Source organism: Heptranchias perlo, unplaced genomic scaffold (assembly GCF_035084215.1).
Source record: "Heptranchias perlo isolate sHepPer1 unplaced genomic scaffold, sHepPer1.hap1 HAP1_SCAFFOLD_134, whole genome shotgun sequence".
In the NCBI taxonomy this organism is placed as follows: Eukaryota; Metazoa; Chordata; class Chondrichthyes; order Hexanchiformes; family Hexanchidae; genus Heptranchias; species Heptranchias perlo.
Genome location: NW_027138580.1, coordinates 1,315 through 10,588, shown reverse-complemented (window position 1 = coordinate 10,588; position 9,274 = coordinate 1,315). Strand labels below are relative to the sequence as shown.

Genomic DNA, 9,274 nt, shown 5'->3' with positions numbered 1-9,274 from the left:
CAGTATTAATCCCCCTGAGCACAGGGTGTAGATTTAAGATGTCGATTCCACAGTATTAATCCCCCCGAGCACGGGTTATATATTTAAGATGTCGATTCCACAGTATTAATTTCCCCGAGCACAGGTTATATATTGAAGATGTAGATTCCACAGTATTAATCCCCCCGAGCACAGGGTGTAGATTTAAGATGTCGATTCCACAGTATTAATCCCCCCGAGCACGGGTTATATATTTAAGATGTCGATTCCACAGTATTAATCCCCCCGAGCATGGGTTATATATTTAAGATGTCGATTCCACAGTATTAATCCCCCCGAGCACGGGTTATATATTGAAGATGTAGATTCCACAGTATTAATCCCCCTGAGCACAGGGTGTAGATTTAAGATGTCGATTCCACAGTATTAATCCCCCCGAGCACGGGTTATATATTTAAGATGTCGATTCCACAGTATTAATCCCCCCGAGCACGGGTTATATATTGAAGATGTAGATTCCACAGTATTAATCCCCCCGAGCACAGGGTGTAGATTTAAGATGTCGATTCCACAGTATTAATCCCCCCGAGCATGGGTTATATATTTAAGATGTCGATTCCACAGTATTAATCCCCCCGAGCACAGGTTATATATTGAAGATGTAGATTCCACAGTATTAATCCCCCCGAGCATGGGTTATATATTGAAGATGTAGATTCCACAGTATTAATCCCCCCGAGCACAGGGTGTAGATTTAAGATGTCGATTCCACAGTATTAATCCCCCCGAGCATGGGTTATATATTTAAGATGTCGATTCCACAGTATTCATCCCCCCGAGCACGGGTTATATATTTAAGATGTAGATTCCACAGTATTAATCCCCCCGAGCATGGGTTATATATTTAAGATGTCGATTCCACAGTATTAATCCCCCCGAGCATGGGTTATATATTTAAGATGTAGATTCCACAGTATTAATCCCCCCGAGCACGGGTTATATATTTAAGATGTAGATTCCACAGTATTAATCCCCCCGAGCACGGGTTATATATTTAAGATGTCGATTCCACAGTATTAATCCCCCCGAGCATGGGTTATATATTTAAGATGTAGATTCCACAGTATTACAGCTCTGGGTGCAACATGTTCATACAGGAGATTGTAGAAAGGAACACTTCCTGTAATGTTCATACAATATTTTCGTTCGGTAGTAAGATTCATAATCCAACGAGCTGCAGTCCATAAACTCTCAGACTTTGATCATTGCCAAGCCTGGGAGACACTGAAGGATGTTCTCCCTTGCCTGTATCTGGCAGCTCTCCCCTTCCCCTGTGCTCTGACTGAAGCTGCTAACTCTTCCTGTAATTAAAGCCCAAAGAGCGACAGCCCATGTGACTCTGGTTACCTTGGCCAATCAAATCATTAAACTGAAAGACTTCTCAAACTAAGCATTCCATTGGATGGCTGTTCGGTTTCAGCATTTGGCCTCTTCCTGTTTGATTCGAGTGAAGAGGCTCCTGAGAGTCAGAGCAAGGTGCCGCCTTGCTTTTACTGGGTCATTGAAAGAAACAAATGGCCTTCACAGTTCCTGCTCAGTCTCCACCCAGGCAGGATTCTCAGCTCTGCCTGTGGTGTCAGCACAAAGTTTGTTTCATCTGAAACGGGATAATTCGTGCCTGTTCTGCCTGAGGTGATTACAAGTTAATAGTTCACCCGACCCAGTCTTTGGTGCAAAGTCCACTAATATTCAACGTACATGTTTGTAAAACAAGGCAGGATTCAAAATCTACTTTCTTTTATAACCGCTGTTTCATATTAAACCTGGTCTTCGAACAAAACCCAGCTTCCTTACAGTGGACTCCTGGAGGCCCCACTCCCTGAGCCTTCAGCAGGGTGAGTGATGGAGTTCCGCAGTGGGAGTGATCCCAGAGTAACTATCGGGATCGACCCCCCCTGGGGATATCCCGGGTCGTGTATTTTTAATTATCCTGGTGTCTAACCCGCTCATCAATAAAACAGGGAATCTGGAAACACACTGCAGCTCCTTCTTTATCTGGAGATCAAATGACTGGTGGATAATTGTACCAGCCGTTAACAGGCTCCTGTGAACTCCTCCCTCTGCTATTTTAATGCAGACTTTAACCCATTTATTTTAAACAGGTTTATTTTAAATGAGTTAACAGCTGCCTTAAAATAATAGACTCAGGACTGTAACACAAACAGGTTCAATCTTTGTAAAATAATTCCCAGTCAGTTTTAGACTGGAAACTTAAACCTGCCCTTTCCCTTTCAGTCAGGAACAGATCCCAGTTTTACACCAATCTCTGATTTGACAGCATGTTTCCAGCATTCCCCGTTGTTCTTCCTGATCTAAACACAGTTGTAAAGGAGCCTTCTGTTCCGTGCCTGGAGCTCTGGACCATGGAAGAGAGCGGCTGGGACACATTTCTTACACGCCTCAAGATTAACCCACACGGTGACTCTGCTGTCAGTGAAGGGAGAGGAGAAATCCCAAAGTGCCGTTTGCCCCTCTCAGTGTGGCCCTGAAGGACTGTGTCCAGGCTGAAGTTCTGTTCCCATCGGACGATCCTCCCCCCAGATTGTCCTTTCTGAGCTCCAGTCAGGTGATGCTAAACACTCAGGTGGGAAAAACCAAAATCTACAACAATGTCTTTAAAACAAAGCTGATTAATTTAACATGTATCCAGAATATTAAACCCCAGCCCAGTTCAAGGGGTTATTAACATCAGCAGAAACAAACCCCAACTGTCAGAATGAACATGGTTCAGTCCTGGATGTGATTAACAGCAGAATCCAACCCCTGCATCACAGGTGAACTCGCTGGTGTCTCAGAACATTTTAAACAGCCTCTCCAGTGTGAATACGTTGGTGTCTCTGCAGATTCCTTTTGCTTTTAAATCTCTTTTCACAGTCAGAACATTTAAAGGGTCCTTTATCAGTGTGAACAAGTTGGTGAGCAGTGAGGTGGGATGAACGAGTGAATCCCTTCCCACACACGGAGCAGGTGAACGGTCTCTCCCCGGTGTGAGTGCGCTGGTGTGCCAGTAGATCCTTTGTGCTTTTAAAGGTCTTCTCACAGTCAGAACATTCAAAAGGTCTCTTATCAGTGTGAACAAGTTGGTGTTCAATAAGGTGGGATGAACAAGTGAATCCCTTCCCACACACGGAGCAGGTGAACGGCCTCTCCCCGGTGTGAACTCGCTGGTGTACAGTAAAGTGGGATAAACGAGTGAATACCTTCCCACATTCAGAGCAAGTGAACGGCCTCTCCCCAGAGTGAACACGCTTGTGTTTAGTGAGGTGGGATGAACGAGTGAATCCTTTCCCACACACGGAGCAGACGAACGGCCTCTCCCCGGTGTGAACTCGCTGGTGATCACTGAAGTGGGATAAACGAGTGAATACCTCCCCACACACGGAGCAGACGAACGGCCTCTCCCCGGTGTGAACTCGCTGGTGTTTCAGCAGGTTGGATGACTGAGTGAATCCCTTCCCACACACAGAACAGGTGAACGGCCTCTCCCCGGTGTGAATTCGCTGGTGATCAGTAAAGTGGGATAAACGAGTGAATCCCTTCCCACAAACAGAGCAAATGAACGGCCTCTCCCCAGTATGAATTCGTTGGTGAGTTTCCAGATGGGACGGGTAATTGAATCCCTTCCCGCACTCGGGGCAGGTGAACGGCCTCTCCCCGGTGTGAACTCGCTGGTGTGTCAGCAGGTTGGATAAACAAGTGAATCCCTTCCCACACACGGAGCAGGTGAACGGCCTCTCCCCAGTGTGACTGCGTCGATGAGTTTCCAGGTGAGACGGGTAATTGAATCCCTTCCCACAGTCCCCACATTTCCACGGTTTCTCCGTGGTCCGGGTGTCCTTGTGTCTCTCCAGGTTGGACGATCAGTTGAAGCCTCGTCCACACACAGAACACGTGGACGGTTTCTCCCCGCTGTGAATGGTGCGATGTTTTTTCAGGCTGTGTAACTGGTTAAAGCTCTTTCCACACTCAGTGCACTGGAACACTCTCACTCGGGTGTGTGTGTCTCGGTGATTTTCCACTCACACTGATGTTTGAAATCTTTTCCCACAGACAGAACAGACAAACATTTCTCCTTCCACATTCAAAGGCCGATGATATTCAGGTCCTGATGAATCGAGTGACTCGGTCAGATCTTGAGGTGATGTTTGGTTTGAGTTTCCCGTCTGCAAATCCTCCCCTTCTAACACCCTGTAAAAGGAGTTTACAAAAGTCATCACTGTAAATACAGGATAGAAATTCAGAACAGACAATTCTCGTTTCGATGGAACATTCTTCCCGCTCATTCCCCCAGACTGTAAATCCCCGTCCCACACACTCTCCCTCCTCCCTGTGCTGAAATCCAAACCCATCGCACCATCTCCAATATATTTTCCCTGCTCTGAGATTTTGGCCTCTCCTGAAGGTGCTGACTCTGACTGGGTTCAGTTCTGCACTCACTGGTTCCCCTCTCTCTCCTCCCCTGAAGGTGCTGACTCTGACTGGGTTCAGTTCTACACTCACTGGTTCCCCTCTCTCTCCTCCCCTGAAGGTGTTGACTCTGACTGGGTTCAGTTCTACACTCACTGGTTCCCCTCTCTCTCCTCCCCTGAAGGTGCTGACTCTGACTGGGTTCAGTTCGACACTCACTGGTTCCCCTCTCTCTCCTCCCCTGAATGTGCTGACTCTGACTGGGTTCAGCACTACACTCACTGGTTCCCCTCTCTCTCCTCCCCTGAAGGTGCTGACTCTGACTGGGTTCAGTTCTACACTCACTGGTTCCCCTCTCTCTCCTCCCCTGAAGGTGCTGACTGGGTGTAAATGCTCTCCCCCTCTTTTCGACACCATGTGCATCTCTATCGTTGCCTGTTAGCTGTCAGTCTGTGATATCTCTGACTTTTGGTCATATGCTCTCCCTGATCTGTCACCATTTCTCCTTCATTTACAGACGCTCCCTGACCCATCACCATTTCCCCTTCATTTACAGACACTCCCTGACCTGTCACCATTTCCCCTTCATTTACAGACACTCCCTGACCTGTCACCATTTCCCCTTCATTTACAGACACTCCTTGACCTGTCACCATTTCCCCTTCATTTACAGACACTCCCTGACCTGTCACCATTTCCCCTTCATTTACAGACACTCCCTGACCTGTCAGAATTTCCCCTTCATTTACAGACACTCCCTGACCTGTCACCATTTCTCCTTCATTGACAGACACTCCCTGACCTGTCACCATTTCCCCTTCATTTACAGACACTCCCTGACCTGTCACCATTTCCCCTTCATTTACAGACACTCCCTGACCTGTCACCATTTCTCCTTCATTGACAGATACTCCCTGACCAGTCACCATTTCTCCTTCATTTACAGACACTCCCTGACCTGTCACCATTTCTCCTTCATTGACAGACACTCCCTGACCTGTCACCATTTCTCCTTCATTGACAGACACTCCCTGACCTGTCACCATTTCTCCTTCATTGACAGACACTCCCTGACCTGTCACCATTGGCGACATGGACATGTGGGGCCGAAGGGCCTGTTTCCATGTTGTAAACTTCTATTTCTCCTTCATTTACAGACACTCCCTGACCTGTCACCATTTCCCCTTCATTTACAGACACTCCCTGACCTGTCACCATTTCCCCTTCATTTACAGACACTCCCTGACCTGTCAGAATTTCCCTTCATTTACAGACACTCCCTGACCTGTCACCATTTCTCCTTCATTGACAGACACTCCCTGACCTGTCACCATTTCCCCTTCATTTACAGACACTCCCTGACCTGTCACCATTTCCCCTTCATTTACAGACACTCCCTGACCTGTCACCATTTCTCCTTCATTGACAGATACTCCCTGACCAGTCACCATTTCTCCTTCATTTACAGACACTCCCTGACCTGTCACCATTTCTCCTTCATTGACAGACACTCCCTGACCTGTCACCATTTCTCCTTCATTGACAGACACTCCCTGACCTGTCACCATTTCTCCTTCATTGACAGACACTCCCTGACCTGTCACCATTGGCGACATGGACATGTGGGGCCGAAGGGCCTGTTTCCATGTTGTAAACTTCTATTTCTCCTTCATTTACAGACACTCCCTGACCTGTCACCATTTCCCCTTCATTTACAGACACTCCCTGACCTGTCACCATTTCCCCTTCATTTACAGACGCTCCCTGACCCATCACCATTTCCCCTTCATTTACAGACACTCCCTGACATGTCACCAGTTCCCCTTCATTTACAGACAGTCCCTGACTGTCACCATTTCTCCTTCATTGACAGACAGTCCCTGACCTGTCACCATTTCTCCTTCATTGACAGACAGTCCCTGACCTGTCACCATTTCTCCTTCATTGACAGACACTCCCTGACCTGTCACCATTGGCGACATGGACATGTGGGGCCGAAGGGCCTGTTTCCATGTTGTAAACTTCTATTTCTCCTTCATTGACAGACACTCCCTGACTGTCACCATTTCTCGTCCATTGACAGACAGTCCCTGACTGTCACCATTTCCCCTTCATTGACAGACACTCCCTGACCTGTCACCATTTCACCTTCATTGACAGACACTCCCTGACCTGTCACCATTTCCCCTTCATTGACAGACACTCCCTGACCTGTCACAATTTCCCCTTCATTGACAGACACTCCCTGACCTGTCACCATTTCCCCTTCATTGACAGACACTCCCTGACCTGTCACCATTTCCCCTTCATTGACAGACACTCCCTGACCTGTCACCATTTCCCCTTCATTGACAGACACTCCCTGACCTGTCACCATTTCCCCTTCATTGACAGACACTCCCTGACCTGTCACCTCCCCTCTCCGTATCTCCCTCCAGATGTCCATTCACTTGTGAGCAGGGCCCTTGCCGACCAGAATCCGATTGCGGATGGCTGCATTGAGGAACAAAGGAGCAGGAGGAGGCCATTCAGCCCCTCGAGCCTGTTCTGCCATTCAATTACATCATTACAACAAATGGGATTTATTACCTAACTCCCTCTACCTGCTTTGGTTGCATAACCCGAAATACAAGTGCCAGGCAATGACCATCTCCAACAAGAGAGAGTCTAACCACCTCCCCTTGACATTCAACGGCATTACCATCGCCGAATCTCCCACCATCAACATCCTGGGGGTCACCATTGACCAGAAACTTAACTGGACCAGCCATATAAATACTGTGGCTACGAGAGCAGGTCAGAGGCTGGGTATTCTGCGGTGAGTGACTCACCTCCTGACTCCCCAAAGCCTTTCCACCATCTACAAGGCACAAGTCAGGAGTGTGATGGAATATTCTCCACTTGCCTGGATGAGTGCAGCTCCAACAACACTCAAGAAGCTGGACACCATCCAGGACAAAGCAGCCCACTTGATTGGCACCCCATCCACCACCCTAAACATTCACTCCCTTCACCACCGGCGCACTGTGGCTGCAGTGTGTACCCCCACACTCTCCCTCCTCACCCCCCCACACTGTAAATCACCCGTCCCCCACACTCTCCCTCCTCACCCCCCCACACTGTAAATCACCCGTCCCCCACACTCTCCCTCCTCACCCCCCCACACTGTAAATCACCCGTCCCCCACACTCTCCCTCCTCACCCCCCCACACTGTAAATCACCCGTCCCCCACACTCTCCCTCCTCACCCCCCCACACTGTAAATCACCCGTCCCCCACACTCTCCCTCCTCACCCCCCCACACTGTAAATCACCCGTCCCCCACACTCTCCCTCCTCACCCCCCCACACTGTAAATCACCCGTCCCCCACACTCTCCCTCCTCACCCCCCCACACTGTAAATCACCCGTCCCCCACACTCTCCCTCCTCACCCCCCCACACTGTAAATCACCCGTCCCTCACACTCTCCCTCCTCACCCCCCCACACTGTAAATCACCCGTCCCCCACACTCTCCCTCCTCACCCCCCCACACTGTAAATCACCCGTCCCTCACACTCTCCCTCCTCACCCCCCCACACTGTAAATCACCCGTCCCCCACACTCTCCCTCCTCACCCCCCCACACTGTAAATCACCCGTCCCCCACACTCTCCCTCCTCACCCCCCCACACTGTAAATCACCCGTCCCCCACACTCTCCCTCCTCACCCCCCCACACTGTAAATCACCCGTCCCCCACACTCTCCCTCCTCACCCCCCCACACTGTAAATCACCCGTCCCCCACACTCTCCCTCCTCACCCCCCCACACTGTAAATCACCCGTCCCCCACACTCTCCCTCCTCACCCCCCCACACTGTAAATCACCCGTCCCCCACACTCTCCCTCCTCACCCCCCCACACTGTAAATCACCCGTCCCTCACACTCTCCCTCCTCACCCCCCCACACTGTAAATCACCCGTCCCCCACACTCTCCCTCCTCACCCCCCCACACTGTAAATCACCCGTCCCCCACACTCTCCCTCCTCACCCCCCCACACTGTAAATCACCCGTCCCTCACACTCTCCCTCCTCACCCCCCCACACTGTAAATCACCCGTCCCCCACACTCTCCCTCCTCACCCCCCCACACTGTAAATCACCCGTCCCCCACACTCTCCCTCCTCACCCCCCCACACTGTAAATCACCCGTCCCCCACACTCTCCCTCCTCACCCCCCCACACTGTAAATCACCCGTCCCCCACACTCTCCCTCCTCACCCCCCCACACTGTAAATCACCCGTCCCCCACACTCTCCCTCCTCACCCCCCCACACTGTAAATCACCCGTCCCCCACACTCTCCCTCCTCACCCCCCCACACTGTAAATCACCCGTCCCCCACACTCTCCCTCCTCACCCCCCCACACTGTAAATCACCCGTCCCTCACACTCTCCCTCCTCACCCCCCCACACTGTAAATCACCCGTCCCCCACACTCTCCCTCCTCACCCCCCCACACTGTAAATCACCCGTCCCCCACACTCTCCCTCCTCACCCCCCCACACTGTAAATCACCCGTCCCCCACACTCTCCCTCCTCACCCCCCCACACTGTAAATCACCCGTCCCCCACACTCTCCCTCCTCACCCCCCACACTGTAAATCACCCGTCCCCCACACTCTCCCTCCTCACCCCCCCACACTGTAAATCACCCGTCCCCCACACTCTCCCTCCTCACCCCCCCACACTGTAAATCACCCGTCCCCCACACTCTCCCTCCTCACCCCCCCACACTGTAAATCACCCGTCCCCCACACTCTCCCTCCTCACCCCCCCACACTGTAAAT

General features: G+C 50.7%; 1 pseudogene; it reads right to left on the bottom strand.

Annotated features, from left to right (window-relative positions):
* Positions 1 to 1,000: 1,000 nt before the first annotated feature.
* LOC137308577 (zinc finger protein 135-like) lies at positions 1,001 to 4,058 on the bottom strand (annotated as a pseudogene).
* Between the last annotated feature and the right edge of the window lie 5,216 nt (positions 4,059 to 9,274).